Source organism: Triticum urartu, chromosome 2A, assembly GCF_056163025.1.
Source record: "Triticum urartu cultivar PI428250 chromosome 2A, HENAU_Tu73, whole genome shotgun sequence".
Taxonomy (NCBI): Eukaryota; Viridiplantae; Streptophyta; class Magnoliopsida; order Poales; family Poaceae; genus Triticum; species Triticum urartu.
In genome coordinates, this window is record NC_141874.1 from 485,331,163 (window position 1) to 485,347,490 (window position 16,328).

Sequence of the window (16,328 nt, forward strand, 5' to 3'; positions counted from 1 at the left end):
CTGGGTGAAACAATGAGGTAGCATCTATGCAACCCGTTTATATATATGATATAATTTAAAGCCCATTTGCATTTTTCTCGAAATCCGCGAACTTGCTGGGCCGGGTGAAAATATCATGTTGGGCTGGATGGAGAAATGTTATAAAAACATAAACACATGATTGCACGTCTATTACTGCATTGGTCAGTAAAATCTTTGCAAGCTTATGTACGCAATCATTAGGAGTTAACTTGTAAAGTTATATATAAACAATTATTATTATTATTTTGTAAGAACTTTCAATTTATGAAATAAAATATCATTTTAATTTGATGAGTTAATAGGACGTTTGGTATTATTGTTATTAGGCTAGACGTGGGACAGTTGAGTTGGTTCTAGGGAAAAGTACTGGGAGAAAAATCAATTTACATCGAAAAAGAAAATGGGAGAAAATTCAGATATAGGAATAATGAAAACAAAAAATAAAGAAAGTGGGAAGGTCTATAAAATGGTTGGACGAACGACAGGTTTAACGGAACCTTATGTTGATTCTATTATATATATGTAATAAAATAAGATATAAATATAGGTTTAGTTTTGTAAGTGCATCTAGTGCCCCTTAGTGATTTTGGTGTATTGAAGACTTATAGGTTAAGGGACTAATGTGTTTTGGAGTTTATACAGGTCTATAAGTCTATGAGGAGTTTGATATTTACAGAAAAAGTCGACCCCTAAAAATGAAGTTCTTTGACTGAAGACTTTCTGAAGACTTTGAAAGTGAAGAAATTGGTGTGACCTTTGAAGACTTGGCATTCATTCGAGGAACATGAAGAGTGAAGACTTTTGTTTTCGTAATTTCATTTTCTCTTTCTTGAGTCATAGGAAACACCGTACTATTAAAGGGGGTCGAGGAAATACTAAGGAAAAATTTCCATGTGATGCTCAACTCAAAACCCTACACCTACCAATCCCTTTGAGTGAAGCCATTGGAAATCTCATACAGTTCAGTCATATTCTTCAATGACAGAGAAGAAGTTCTTCTGGTCCCTAAGGATTTGTTCTGACTGAGGAGTTAGGAATTCACTAGTGCGGATTGCCTACACAGTGAGGAACATGATAGCCCTGAGGATTTTGCTACTCAAAATTCCGATCGTTGCTGTGTTATGCGCCAGCTGTCCCAAAATATCTACCCACCTAACGGTCATATCATTGAAGGGCATTTATGTCTTATCATGTCGGGCTGCTCCCTAGGCTATAAATAGCCGCCCCCTACAACCACTAGCTGGTTGGCTGCTCCGAGAGAAACTAACACTTGTCATTTAAGAGCATCCCATCCTCCGAGGACTTTGAGCGAAAATCATCAAGTGAGGAAAACCCAAAACCAAACACCTACAAACCACAAGTGATTGAGCATCACTAAAAGATTGATCCTGCGTGGATCCGACACTTATTAACTTTGAAGATTGTGTTTCTTCCAGACGGTTAGGCGTCAAGGTCTAGAGCATCCAAGAGGAATTGTGGGTCGCCGAGTGACCAAGTTTGTGAAGGTTCGGAAGTCACCTGAAGACTTACCACGAGTGATTGGGTGAGGTCTGTGTGACCTTAGCTCAAGGAGAATATGGTGAGGACTGTGTGTCCAGGATTGTGTGTCCTCAGGTTTAAATACCTAGCCGCTCCAGCCAGATGTACAACTGAGACAGCAGTTGGAACTGGTCTACCAAATCATTGTCTTCACCAAGCTCACTGGTTCTGTTTCCTCAACTCTTTCATTTCCTCATAACTGTGTTGAGTGCTTGTTCGTATCTGTGTTTGAAGACTTTGACTGAAGACTTTCTCAATTTCCTCAGTTCAATTTCTCCATCCTGTGTTATCATGTGTTTACGCTTTCTGTACTCTGTGCTTGTCTTCATTTCATCATGATGACTATGCTTGTGTTCCGGTATGTTTACTTTTGAGTACTTATTCTGCTGCTAGTAGTTCTTCACTAAGGAATTTCCTCACCTGCAAATTTCTCAGTGAAGAATTCATAAAAATCGCCTATTCACCCCCCCTCTAGTCGATATAACGCACTTTCAATTGGTATCAGAGCAAGGTACTCCCTTGTTCTGTGTGATTTTGGTTTAACCGCTTGGAGTTTTAGTTATGACGACCGCAGGTATGATCAAGGTCTCTGCTGGGTGTCCTACCTTCGATGGGACGGACTACCCCTACTGGAAGAATAAGATGTGAATGCATCTTGAGGCAATTGATAACGATCTCTAGTATGTTGTGGAAAATGGTGTTCCCTCAGTCACACCTTCTCTGAATGCTGCTGATGTGAAGAGATTCAGGCAACTCGACTCTCAAGCGAAGAATATCATATGTGGCCATCTGAGCAAAGGACAGTATGGAAGAGTGAGTGCGTTGGAAACTGCTAAACTTATCTGGGATAGGCTGTCCAAGGTCAATGAAGGAGTCTCAGCACAGCGTGACTCTCGAGTTGATGTTCTTCGCAATCTCTTCAATCACTTCAAAAGAGTCGAAAATGAAAATGTTCAACAAACCTTCGGTCGCCTCACTGACATCTCAAATGAGCTTCAAGCACTTGGTTCCACTGACATCACCGACCATGAGGTGGTGAAGAAATTGCTGAGATCGCTTGATTCCTCATTTGATACTCTAGCATTGATGATACAAGAACGTGCTGATTACAAGTCACTTGATCCCGCCGATATCCTCGAGAGGCTAAATACTCATGAGTTCCAGCTTGCTGAGAAGAGAGATCTCTATGGTTCAAGCTATGGTAGATCACGTGCCCTGAAGGCCAAGGTAGTGTCTGAATCTGAAGATGAAGATTCTGGTAGCAGCCTTGGTGATCCTGAAGAACTGAGCCATGAGCTAGCACTGCTCGTGAAAAAATTCCAGAAGTTCTCAAGACGTGGTTGCTTTGGAAAATCCTCAAGGAGCAATGATTCCTCATCTAGTGACTACAGGAAGAGGCTTTGTCACAAATGCAAGAAACCTGGACACTACATTCAAGATTGTCCTCAGTGGGAAAAGGAATCAAAGAAGAAGAAATACAAGGATTACAGTTCTGATGATGCGAAGAAAAAGAAGAAATCCTCAAAATCTTCATCATCAAAATCCTCGAAGTGTTCATCTTACAGGAAGAGCAGCTCCAAGAAGGCTCGGGCATTCATTGGCAAGGAAATGGACTCTGAGGCTGAATCCGAGGAACATGAGGAAGAGGAGGCATCTGAGGAGTCTGAGTCTGGTGTGGCGAGCCTGGCTCTCGCTACTGCTTTTGTCAGCAAGTCCATCTTCAACTCTGAAGAAAATGGCTTCACCAACATGGCTGATGGAAACAATGATGACTACGCTCCCACCTATTGCTTCATGGCAAAAGGTGCCAAGGTACTCAAATACCCCCCTCTGAATCAAGTGAGAATGAATCTGATGAAAACCTCAAACCCAGCTACTCCAAACTTGCTAAGATTGCTGTAAAACAACAAAAGGCTTTTGATAAGGTTCAAAGCATGCTAGACAAAAGTGATGATATGTTGGGTGAAGAAATGGATCACACTAAAACCTTGACTGAAAATATTCAGAGACTTCAGTCTAGGTTTGACAACCTTCAAGGTCATCATAACACTCTCTTATCTGATCATGAGAAGCTTTCATATGAATTTCTTCAAAGAAAGCAAGATGTTGAAAAGCTAAGAGTGAGTTATGAAGATCTTCAGAAGGAGCGCGATTCATTACTTGCTCAACAAATCAGCGCTTCTCAGGAAGAATTTGTTTGTCCATGCTTGAAGTGCATTGAACGTAAATCTGCTAGTTCTTCACCTGAATGTTCAAATGCTGCTAATGTTTCAAATTCTTCCCCTGCCTCTGCTATCACTAATTCCTCATCCGAGGACATTGCTAGTATCACTGAAGATGCAGGGCTGAAGGAATTGTACATGACAGGCATGTACAAAATCCTCAAAGGGCATCAGACTCTTTGTGATGTGCTTAAAAAGCAGATCCTCAATAGGAACCCTAGGAAAGAGGGTATTGCCTTTGAGAGGAAACTCAATGCTGATGGTACATATTGGAAGCCTGAGCAGTACCCCCAAACCTCATGGGTTGCTGCAAAGAGACCTCCAGTTGATCCATCTAACTTATCTGGCTTTGCATGTGAATCTCCTCGTTCTGATGATGAGTCATTTGACTCCAACTATAAACTGTTCAAAAATCAGAATGGTGAAATATTTGCTAGATATGTTGACACTAACTACATGAACGGTCCTCATATGAAGAAAATCTGGGTTCCCAAAAGGTGCCTTGAAAGTCTTCAGGTGAATGTCCTCAGGACACCACCTGTGAAGAATAGGAACCCTAGATCAAATTCTTCATATGGACCAAATTCCTCAAAAGGATCAAAGTCCTCATATGAATATCATCGTGCTAACAACTCTATTTCGCAGGGAAGAGCTAAGGGCTATGAATATGAGCATTATTCTTCTAATCATTATGTTCATAAGTCCTCGAAGAATTTCTCTGCTTATTCTTATGCTTATCCTAACTCTTCTTATGTGAAACGAAATGGACTGACATCTATGCCACCTTTCTCGTATGGAGCTCGCAGAGTGATGAACTCTCTGCCACCCCTTCAGATGTGGGTGGTGAAGAAAAAGAACTAATCTATTCTGCAGGGTCAGGTCTCCAGACGTACGTAATCATCTGAAGAATTTGCTGGAGACCTGAGTGTGCCTGAAAGGACGCAGGCTAATCATGAAGAAATGAACTTTCATTTCTCATGTCCTCATACTGCTTTATCTGTTCTGTTGCTTGATGAAATTGATCTGATGAATTGATGTCATATTCTTCACTGATGAAGTATATGAGTTCGTAAGTTGCACTAATTCATCTGCAGGATGACCAACCCAAAGCCACTTAGTGGGTCCTTGATAGTGGATGTACCAATCACATGACTGGTGACAGGAATCTATTGTTGGATGCTCCCTTATCACCATCGCATCTAAAGCATATCATCTTCGCTGACAAAGGCAAAAGTCAGGTATTGGGTCTAGGTAAGGTTGCGATCACAAAGGATCAACACATGGACAAAGTCATGCTTGTCGAGTCCTTAGGATACAAACTCATGTCTGTCTCAATGCTTTGCAATCTTGATATGGTTGTTGTCTTTGGCAAGTACCGTTGTGTTGTGGTTATGGAAGCTGAAAATTCTAAAGTCTTCGAAGGCTTTAGGAGAGGAGACCTGTATATTGTTGATTTCTCTACAGGACCGCAACCAGCCGTGTGTCTACTTGCAAAAGCTTCAGAAGGCTGGCTCTGGCATCGACGACTTTGTCATGCAAGCATGAGGAATTTGCACACGCTTGCGAAGAAGAAGGATGTCATTGGCATCGAGAATGTAAAATTCCTCAAGGATCACTTATGTGGAGCCTGTGAAGCTGGGAAGATGACAAAGGCTAAGCATCCAGCAAAGACTATCATGGCCACCACTCGTCCATTTGAATTGCTTCACATGGATCTCTTCGGTCCTAACCATTATTCTGCAGTCTCAAATGATGCGTCTCAGTATGGCTTTGTTATTGTTGATGATTACTCTCGATACACATGGGTACACATTGTTAGTTACAAACATGAAGTGCAGGAAGTCTTCAAATGATTTTCCTCGAGGGCTTCAACCAACTTTGGTGTGAAGATCAAGCACATCAGAAGTGACAATGGAACTGAGTTCAAGAATTCTGGTCTTGATGACTACCTTGATGAACTTGGTATTACTCATGAGTTATCTGCTCCTTATACTCCTTAGCAGAATGGCGTCGTGGAGTGCAAGAACAGGACTCTTGCTGTGATGGCCCGCACTATGGTTGATGAATACAAAATGCCTCGTCGTTTCTGGATTGAGGCAATTGATACTGCGTGCCACATCATCAATAGAGTATATCTTCACAAATTCTTCAAGAAGACTGTCTATGAACTCCTCACTGATAAGAAACCCAATGTAAGTTATTTCAAAGTCTTTGGTGCTAAATGTTGGATTAGAGATCCTCATCACAACTCAAAATTTGCACCGAAAGCACATGAAGGTTTTATGCTTGGTTGCGGAAAGGACTCGCACACCTACAGAGTTTTCGACAACGTTCTTCACAAGGGTGTTGGAACTGTAGATGTGCGATTTGATGAAACTAATGGCTCGCAAAGAGAGTACCTACCTTCTGTGATAGATGAACCAGCACATGAGGAAACTATCAAGTTCAAGGCTACTGAGGATGTCATTCCTACTGAAGAATCTGCTAAAGAATTCATTCCAGAACATGAAGAACGTCGAGCTAATGCACCTGAAGAAAATACTGAAGAAAATGGTGCTGAAGAAAATGCTGATCAAATTCCTCAACAACAACCAGCTCATCCTTGCGTTGCAAAAGAAGTGCAAGTTGAAAAGATCATCGATGACATTAAAGCGCTAGGTCCTCTCACACGCTCAAAAGCTTCACATTTATCTAACTTTTGTGGGCACTATGCTTTTGTCTCTATCACAGAGCCCACTAAGGTAGATGAAGCATTTCTGGAGCCTGAATGGATTCAGGCCATGCAAGAAGAATTACATCAGTTCAAGCTCAACAATGTCTGTGAACTGGTCAAACGTCCAGATCCTCGCAAGCACAATGTCATTGGTACAAAATGGATCTATCGCAACAAGCAAGACGAAAATGGCCTTGTGGTAAGGAATAAGACACGGCTTGTAGCTCAAGGCTACACACAGGTTGAAGGAATTGATTTGATGAAACTTTTGCACCTGTTGCCAGACTTGAGGCTATTCGCATATTACTTGTTTATGCTAACCATCATGATATCACTCTATATCAAATGGATGTGAAAAGTGCATTCCTCAATGGTAAGCTTGAGGAAGAAGTATATGTTGCTCAACCCCCAGGTTTTGAAGATCCAAAGCATCCTGGCAAAGTCTTCAGACTCAATAAGGCCCTCTATGGCCTCAAGCAGGCCCCACGGGCGTGGTATGATACTTTGAAGGAATTCCTTATGAAGAAAGGCTTCAAACCCGGTTCACTCGACCCTACTCTTTTCACTAAATCTTATGATGGTGAATTGTTTGTGTGCCAAATATATGTTGATGATATTACCTTTGGCTGTACTGACCAACATTATAGTGATGAATTTGCCTATATGATGAGTGAATAATATCAAATGTCTATGATGGGAGAATTGAAATTCTTTTTAGGTCTTCAAATTCGTCAACAATGCAATGGCATATTCATATCTCAGGAGAAATACCTCAAGGATGTACTGAGGAAATTCGGCATGCACGATTGCAAAGGCGTCAAAATTCCTATGCCCACAAATGGCCATCTGTGCACTGATGAAAATGGTAACGACTTCGATCATAAGGTATATCGCTCCATGATTGGTTCTTTATTGTACTTATGTGCATCTAGGCCAGATATTATGCTTAGTGTTTGCATGTGTGCCCGATTTCAAGCTACACCGAAGGAATCACACCATAAGGCTGTGAAGCATATTCTTCGATATCTAGCTCACACACCAACACTTGGATTATGGTACCCCAAGGGCTCGGCTTTTGATCTCATTGGATATTCTGACTCTGACTATGCTGGTGATCGTGTGGACCGCAAGTCAACATCTGGTACATGTCATTTCATCGGATGATCTTTGGTCTGTTGGTCCTCGAAGAAACAGAACTGCGTATCACTATCTACTGCTGAAGCTGAGTACATTGCCGCTGGTTCTTGCTGTGCTCAATTGCTATGGATGAAGCAAACTCTCAAGGACTACGACGTCAACATGAAGAATGTGCCTCTCTTCTGTGACAATGAGAGTGCCATCAAGATTGCTCACAACCCAGTTCAGCACTCGAAGACAAAGCACATTCAGATTCATCATCATTTTCTTTGTGATCATGTGTTGAAGGGCGACATTTCTATTGAGCATGTGAAGACTGAATAACAGCTAGACGATATCTTCACAAAGCCCTTGGATGACAAGAGATTTTGCAAGTTGCGGCGTGAGCTAAATATCTTAGAATTCGAATGTTCTTTGAAAAGGACACTCATCCTAACACTTATGCAAAATTGATGACTTAGATGTGCAACACATGAAGAAACATTTTTTCTTCAATCAATGAAGAATAACACTCTAAGTGTGAAGAAATTAATGAAGAATTTGATTCTCAGAACCCTATGACAATTGTACGTGGTGTCTGAAATCATCATTCTTATATGGTGGGTCACGCCACCACCAAAAGTTGAAAATCCTCAATTTGAGTTTTTTTGTGTTGAAATTCCTCAGTTGTTCAAATTCTTCAACTTTGCATTGTCTTCACTGTTTCCGTCGTTTTTGAGTTTATGTCCTCTACAGCATTCACTTATGGCTATTTCTTCAAGTTGGTTTTTCTGCTAAGTGAATGTGATCGGATCCTTCCCCCTCTATGCTATACTCAACCCAATATGTTCACAAATTCTTCATGTGCGTTCTATTTGAAACTCGTTCAAAATCTTCACTGTGTCCTTGTCAGCTGAAGAAATTGCGAGCGGAACTTTAAAACCTATCTTATCTAAATTTTTGGCTTTGCCGCTCAAACCGTTCCGCATCCCATGATATACTTATCTATTCACCCATGATCGCACACGATCTCCACTTCTCAGTACGTGGGTGACACATGTCAAGCGAATGAGAAGGGTCGGGGGCACGTTCGTCCAAATTCTTCGGGCGAACAGTTTTTCACCGTGGCTATAAATACCCCCTTCCCCTTCCTCACTTCCTTTACTCCACTTGACCTCTCTCCAGCTCGAGCTTCTCAAACCCTTGTGCCGCCGCTACATCATTGTCGCCGGTGAGGAAAAGCTTCACTGCCTCGACCTCATCGCCGTCGTACTCGCGCCGGTCGCGGAAATCTTCACTCTGCCGCCGCCGTAGCTGTTTTCCTCCACCAAGTTAGGGCGTGGAAGATCTGCACTGACGAACTTCACATCTCCACATACCAGTTCATCGTGTTCTTCGTCCAGGGTAATTAAAAGTTACTTTTGCTGCCCTCTTTGATTCAAATGATTTCTACAAAATCCTCAAAGGTTTTTTTCTTCATATCTTCACACACTAAAACACCTCACATGTCATCTGTTCTTGATTCGTTTCTCTAAGCTATGTTTTTCTTCAAGATTCCTCAAATGTGTGGATTTTCGATCTATACACATCCTCAACCTAAGACAAAGAACGCTTAGTGAAATTCTTCAAGACTCATCTGGTCAAATTCATCAAACTTGTTCTTTATAAAAAAACCTTCTGAGAACGCATATGACCTCTCCAAATTCCTCGCAACTACACTCTGTTCACAGGTACTCATGTCAGCTGCTGAATCACTAGGTTCTCATCAACTTAACTCATTTGCAGCGTTCCTCGAAGAAAAGTTGCATACCTCTTCAGAATTCAATTGTTCAAATTCCTCAACTGAAGAAAATGGCTGATGGTAAGAAGCCACAGAAAGGAGAAAAGAGGCCTTAGGTCAACACTGCCTTTGAAATACCTGAGGACATATATGCTGGGTACTGCACACCCCCTGAGGAAGATAAAAATCAGCGCAAGGTGCGCATTCAAAAGATTGAGAGGAGATGGGCAAGAGAGTGGAGGGAGTACAAATATGTTACTCCCAAATATATGAAGAAATTTGCACTAAATCCTCCATGCCCAAGACCTCCGTTGGCACATGGTCAAATAGTTGATCCCACCAGCCTCAAGCGTGGTGAGGATTATCCTGATGAATGGGCCAAGCGCCAGGCCAAGTTGTCCAAACAAGCAAAAGATGTAGTGAGGAAATTTAACGAAGACTCTGCTGCTGCCGCTGCTGTTGAGGCCTCTGTAAAGCCGAAGAAGGCCATGCCAAAGAAGCCTCCTCACAAGCCCAGTGCTTCACCAGCAATGCCCTCATGGCCAAGTTCCTCAGCTGCTCCCACTCTTCTGAAGAAGAAGACCACTGCTGGACGAGGTCCTCGACCAAGTCCTCACAAGAAACAAGTTGCTTTCCAAGTGCCCTCTGATGATGGCGAAGCTGATGATGAAGAACTTGCTGAAATCATCAGGGACAGGCAACTCAGGGCCGCTAGAGCCAAAGGCAGTAATGTGCCATAAATGCTGGATCTGAAGTTGATCCTAGACTTCATTGACTTGTGGCACAAGGACCCCAACACACCTCTGCCTGAGCTAAACCTCACTCCTGGTCAAAGTCATGTACTGACTCACTTCATTGATGAAGAGAAATGGAAATTTGAACAGGGAAGGAGGGTGAAGAAAGCACAGTACAAGAAAGAGCGCTTTCTGAAGCAAAACGTTCTGAAGCTTTCACCTGAAGAACTTGTTGCTCTTCAATTTGATCGCTATTATGCTGACTGGCTAGGAGCCAAAGTCAGATTTGTAAAGATAACTGAACAGTTCACTTCCAATGTTGCAGCCCCAATGCAACAGGAAATTCCTCACGCTGAAGCATCTGCTCAGCCGACTGAAGAAAATGCCCGCACCTCTGATGACAATCAGGTTGCTGAAGAAAATGTGAGTTCCAGGGCTAATGACTGTATTCCAGCTGCTGATGAAATTGCCAGGGAATCCACTAGTGGTGCGCCTGAAGAAAATGAAGAAGTCAGGGCAATTGCATCAGTTGTGCCTGAAGAAATACAACTTAATTCCTCTGCTCCTGCGCCCACACCAACTCTGATCCTTCCATCTGCATCAGATGTGAAGAAGACCAAGGCTGCAGAGCATGCAGCAGTGAAGAAAAGGAAGGCATCAACTACATCAGATTCTTCAGCTCAGAAGAAGATGAAGCCATTGACTAGCTCGTTGGCAAACCCCATTGATGCTGTTCCTATCTCAACCATGCCATCAAAGGACGATGTTCCTTTTGATGAAGAATATGTGATTCCAAGCAAATCTGATGAAGAGGATCCCTCTACTGCTTCGTCATAGCAGATGGATGAAGAAATTGAAGTGGATACAATCCCTTCAACACCAGTTGTCTCCTCGCCTATGCCTCAGTTTACTGCTGAAGAGGCCGGTGTTGAAGAAATGGGAGATGAAGATGTGGACATTGGCTGTACCACACCCGTGCTAAGTGATGAATTTTGGTAAAGTCAGAACCCCAAATCTCCACTCTTCACACCATTGCAACAAATTCCTCAGTCCCCAGTAACTACTGTACAAATGGGATCTGATGAACCACATGCCACACCATTTGTCCATGAAGAAATTCCAGCCACTAGTGCTGAAGATTATGTAGATGAAGAATTGAAGTCCCAGGCTGCCACTGAAGCAGCACTTGAAATTCCTCAGCCCGTGGAACCTGAGATCGAGATCCCGGAGGTTGTGATGCAATTGACTGACACTCCTCACCCCAAGCCAAAGGATCCATTCTCAAAGAAGTAGAAATTCAAGGCCGATGATTTCTTCGGCGAGCATGTGTTCTTCACTAACTACAATCCCTATGACTCTGCTCGTCTAAGGAGGAAGCGTTTCTGGACTGCAAGCCATGCCAACTTCTATTCTTCATTGCTTTCCAACAAAGACAAAATCTTCTACCATGAGCATATTCCTCACGTGGACATGGAATCATTACCTTGCTTCTCTCCTGTGCTCAGTGTTCTTCATGATGCAGGCCTCCTCAACTTTTGCTCTGACATTGTTGATTGGAATGAAGAGCTTATTCTTCAGTTCTACGCTACATTGCATATCACAGGTCATCCTGAAGATATCAACACCTGAGTCTTGGACTGGATGACCGAAAATACTCACTATAAGACACCGGCCTCTGAATTGCTTCATGCCCTGCCCATCGTCCACCCAGTGAAGGAGCTCGCTGCCTGTATCATGAACCAGAACTCACAGCTCATTACATGCAAGTGTCAATGAAGCCTTTGAAGCCCGGTCAAGCCCCAAGGACCAAATTCCTCGTGAAGGATTTACTCTATGTGCCAGAACCGTCTATCGCATTCTGACGAGGACAATGAGTCCCATCAAAGGCCACGACTCATCTGATGAGGAAATAGTTGGCATCATGAAGAATCTACTATTCAACATCATTCATAGCATTCCTATCAACTATCACGATTTCTTCATGAGGACTCTGGCAAATGCTGCACTTTCTCCGTTTGAGCTGAAGCCTTATGCACCTTGGATTATGAGATTCCTCAGGACAAGGTCTTCACTCAACTACAAGGCTGATTTTCAGAATCATCTTAGCTATCTACCCCCGATTGAAGTCCTCAAGCAGGCTTTTACTTCAACTGATGAAAAGGGCAAGGCTCCTGCAGTCATTGATGAAGGCATTCGTCCATTGAATGGTCAGTTTCGCAAAGCTGCATCTTATTCCACCAATGATGACTCTGCCACACATGACTCTGCTGCCAATGCACCCAAGTCTACTCCTCAAGCCACTACTCCTCGTGTGATGACTGACCGTGAGCTTCTGCTTAGTCTTCACCAGAAGGTGGATCAAAACCATAAATGGGTTAAGCGTCAGTTTGGTTCATTTCTTCACAACATGACTGCTACACACAATGCAGTGAAGAAAAACCATTACTACCTCCATGAAGTCTTCGGTTGCACCTGGGCCATTCTATCACATCTGTATGGTGAAAAAGATCTCCAGAAAATGGGTCTCAAGGAAGATTTTGACTGGTCTGCACCTCTACCAAAGAAATTCAAGAAGGTCAAGGTTCCTTCTTTGGTGTCCAGCTCATATTCTTCATCACGCGATACCGACGAGTACGAAGACTTGGACAACACTGCAGCAGGCCCTTCCACGATAAACGACCCCAACAATGCTGGCGCTCCTTCATCAACTTGATATTCTTCAGGGGCGTTAGTCCTCATTTTCGATCCTTTTGGTCATTCGATGACAAAGGGGGAGAATTTTGAGTTAGTCTTCAAGAAGGTCTGTCTATATGGGTGTTTTTTTGCTAAGTTACAACTCTCGTTCTTCTGAAACTTTATTGATCGAGTTGTAAACTTAAACCCGATGGTGCTCTGATACGTTTATTGTGTTTTTCTGCATGCTTATTCCTCATATATGTTAATGCACGCATGCTGAATTACATCAGTCACCATATTTCATCATGCATTTCAAATTCCTCATTATGATATGTCAAATGCGTGTATGAATTACAAGATATAGGGGGAGATCTCCATGATTCTACTCTTCAAGTGTGCAATGCTTCAAAAGCAAATTCCTCATCATGCACATCTTCAGGGGGAGTTCTTCTATATCTTGCAATCAAATTCCTCAATATCAGTATTTAAAATTCATATGTTTATCCCCGTTGAAAACTTAACCTATATTGTCATCAATCACCAAAAAGGGGGAGCTTGTAAGTGCATCTAGTGCCCCTTAGTGATTTTGGTGTATTGAAGACTTATAGGTTAAGAGACTAATGTGTTTTTGAGTGTACACAGGTCTATAAGTCTATGAGGAGTTTGATATTTACAGAAAAAGTCGGCCCCTAAAAATGAAGTTCTTTGACTGAAGACTTTGAATTTCTGAAGACTTTTTGAAGACTTTGAAAGTGAAGAAATTGGTGTGACCTTTGAAAACTTGGCATTCATTCGAGGAACATGAAGCGTGAAGACTTTTGTTTTCGTAGTTTCATTTTCTCTTTCTTGAGTCATAGGAAACACCGTACTGTTAAAGGGGGTCGAGGAAATACTAAGGAAAAATTTCCATGTGATGCTCAACTCAAAATTCTACACCTACCAATCCCTTCGAGTGAAGCCATTGGAAATCTCATACAGTTCAGTCATATTCTTCAGTGACAGAGACGAAGTTCTTCTGGTCTCTGAGGAATTTGTTCTGACTGAGGAGTTAGGAATTCGCCAGTGCGGATTACCTACACAGTGAGGAACATGATAGCCCTGAGGATTTTGCTACTCAAAATTCCGATCGTTGCTATGCTATGCGCCAGCTGTCCCAAAATATCTACCCACCTAACGGTCATATCATTGAAGGGCATTTATGTCTTATCATGTCGGGCTGCTCCCTAGGCTATAAATAGCCGCCCCCTACAACCACTAGCTGGTTGGCTGCTCCGAGAGAAACTGACACTTGTCATTTGAGAGCATCGCATCCTTCGAGGACTTTGAGCGAAAATCATCAAGTGAGGAAAACCCAAAACCAAACACCTACAAACCCCAAGTGATTGAGCATCGCTGAAGAGATTGATCCTGCGTGGATTCGACGCTTATTACCTTTGAAGACTGTGCTTCTTCCACACGGTTAGGCGTCAAGGTCTAGAGCATCCAAGAGGAATTATGGATCGCTGAGTGACCAAGTTTGTGAAGGTTCGGAAGTCACCTGAAGACTTACCACGAGTGATTGGGCGAGGTCTATGTGACCTTAGCTCAAGGAGAATACGGTGAGGACTGTGTGTCCGGGACTGTGTGTCCTCAAGTTTAAATACCTAGCCACTCCAACCAGATGTACAACTGAGACAACAGTTGGAACTGGTCTACCAAATCATTGTCTTCACCAAGCTCACTGGTTCTATTTCCTCAACTATTTCATTTCCTCATAACTGTGTTGAGTGCTTGTTCGTATCTGTGTTTGAAGACTTTGACTGAAGACTTTCTCAATTTCCTTAGTTCAATTTCTTCAGTCTGTCTTCATCCTGTGTTATCCTATGTTTACGCTTTCTGTACTCTGTGCTTGTCTTCATTTCATCATGATGATTATGCTTGTGTTCCGTTATGTTTACTTTTGAGTACTTATTCAGCTGCTAGTAGTTCTTCATATGGAATTTCCTCACCTACAAATTCCTCAGTGAAGAATTCATAAAAATCACCTATTCACCCCCCTCTAGTCGATATAACGCACTTTCAAGTTTTGCGTTATTATGGAAAACATAGGTTCGGTTTTGCATTTTTATAGAAAAATAGAACTGAGCTGTGCGTCGTCTTGAAAAAACAAACATAACTTGGGCTGCTGATGTTATAGACAAGCTAGGTTGGGAGGCCCGGAGGCCGCTTGATACCCGCTGGATCCAAAAAATGTTGAAACGTGTCGTGGGTTGCCCATGTTAAACAAGAAAACCTAGGCCATGGACCTGGTGAGCCCGGGACTGTCAGCTTCTCGACGAATAGTTGTCTCCCGATTCCTCTTGTTTTGCTGACCATGTTGGGAACGATAGACGGCGGCGCCACGGCGAGAGAACCAAGGCGGAGGACGACGTCGAGACCTCGATCCGAACAAACCAGAGCGGAGGAAGACGCAGGCGGAGGGGAGTACGAGGGTCGACTTGTTCGGGTGCAGGGTGGACCGGTGGAGCCGCCGCCGCCGGACAATGTGTGGGACTAGAAGGATGGCCTGGCCAACACCATAGGCTATGATGGCCAGCCGTTGTATAGGAAGAGAACGAAAGATTGGAGAAAATAAAGAAATACAAATGGATAGGTGGTTGGTCCCATATGTGTGTGTACGAGACGTGCTGGGTCCACCTGAGAAGGGGAATATGTTTTGAGGAAGGAGATTCAAAGCACGGCAGCCGAGTGAACTAGTTTTTTTTGAGAAGAACGAGTGAACTAGTTACATACATAAGCAAATAGCCACTAAAAAGCAAATAGGTTAATGGGTTCTTAAAAGAAATATTTCGGACAAAATAGATAATTACGACACATAGGCTAACACTAGTACAGCGAGCTCCTAAACAAACGGTTTTAACCCCTTTCCACGACGGCATTTGGAACCATCGCCAAGTGAGTGTAGGCGATAGGGGGGTCCTTCCCACATGACTCGGAAACCATTGGGGATATGCCCTCCTGGCACATAAGTTCGGCAAAATGAGGTCGTGTGCGACCGGCGAGCGCTCAAATACGGAAATTTGTACAATAGAGCTAAAAAATACAATTATATGGCAAAATTGTTTCCGGTCACAAGTACATCCCACACTGCTAGTCCCCGCTAAATGTTTCCGCTCGTATGTACATCCCATACAGTCGCTCCAAGGAAAATATTTCTGTTCACAGGTACATCACACACAATTTTTCCTGTTAAATCGCTTGCGTTATAGAATATATCACACATGGTCCGTGGAAAAAACTGTGTGGCAAAGGTTGTCCATCACACATAGTTTTCATGTGGTAAACATTTGCGCAAGGTGGCCTAACGCAAATAGCTTTTAAGAGAAAGTCATGCGTGATTGTTCATTGATCCAACACGGTTTATTCCTAGAAACTGTGTGCGTTGCCTGAGGTCATCACCCATGGTATTTTTCAACAACCGTTTGCAATAGCAAAACCCAATTAGCAGGCTAATTATCTGATTATTCATAATCCATTTATTAATCTAA

The 16,328-nt window shown here is 42.8% G+C and overlaps 1 pseudogene; it reads left to right on the forward strand.

The window, feature by feature from the left end:
- The first annotated feature begins 2,646 nt into the window (after window positions 1-2,646).
- Window positions 2,647-16,328, forward strand: part of LOC147985557 (uncharacterized) — a 99,490-nt pseudogene continuing 85,808 nt past the window's right edge.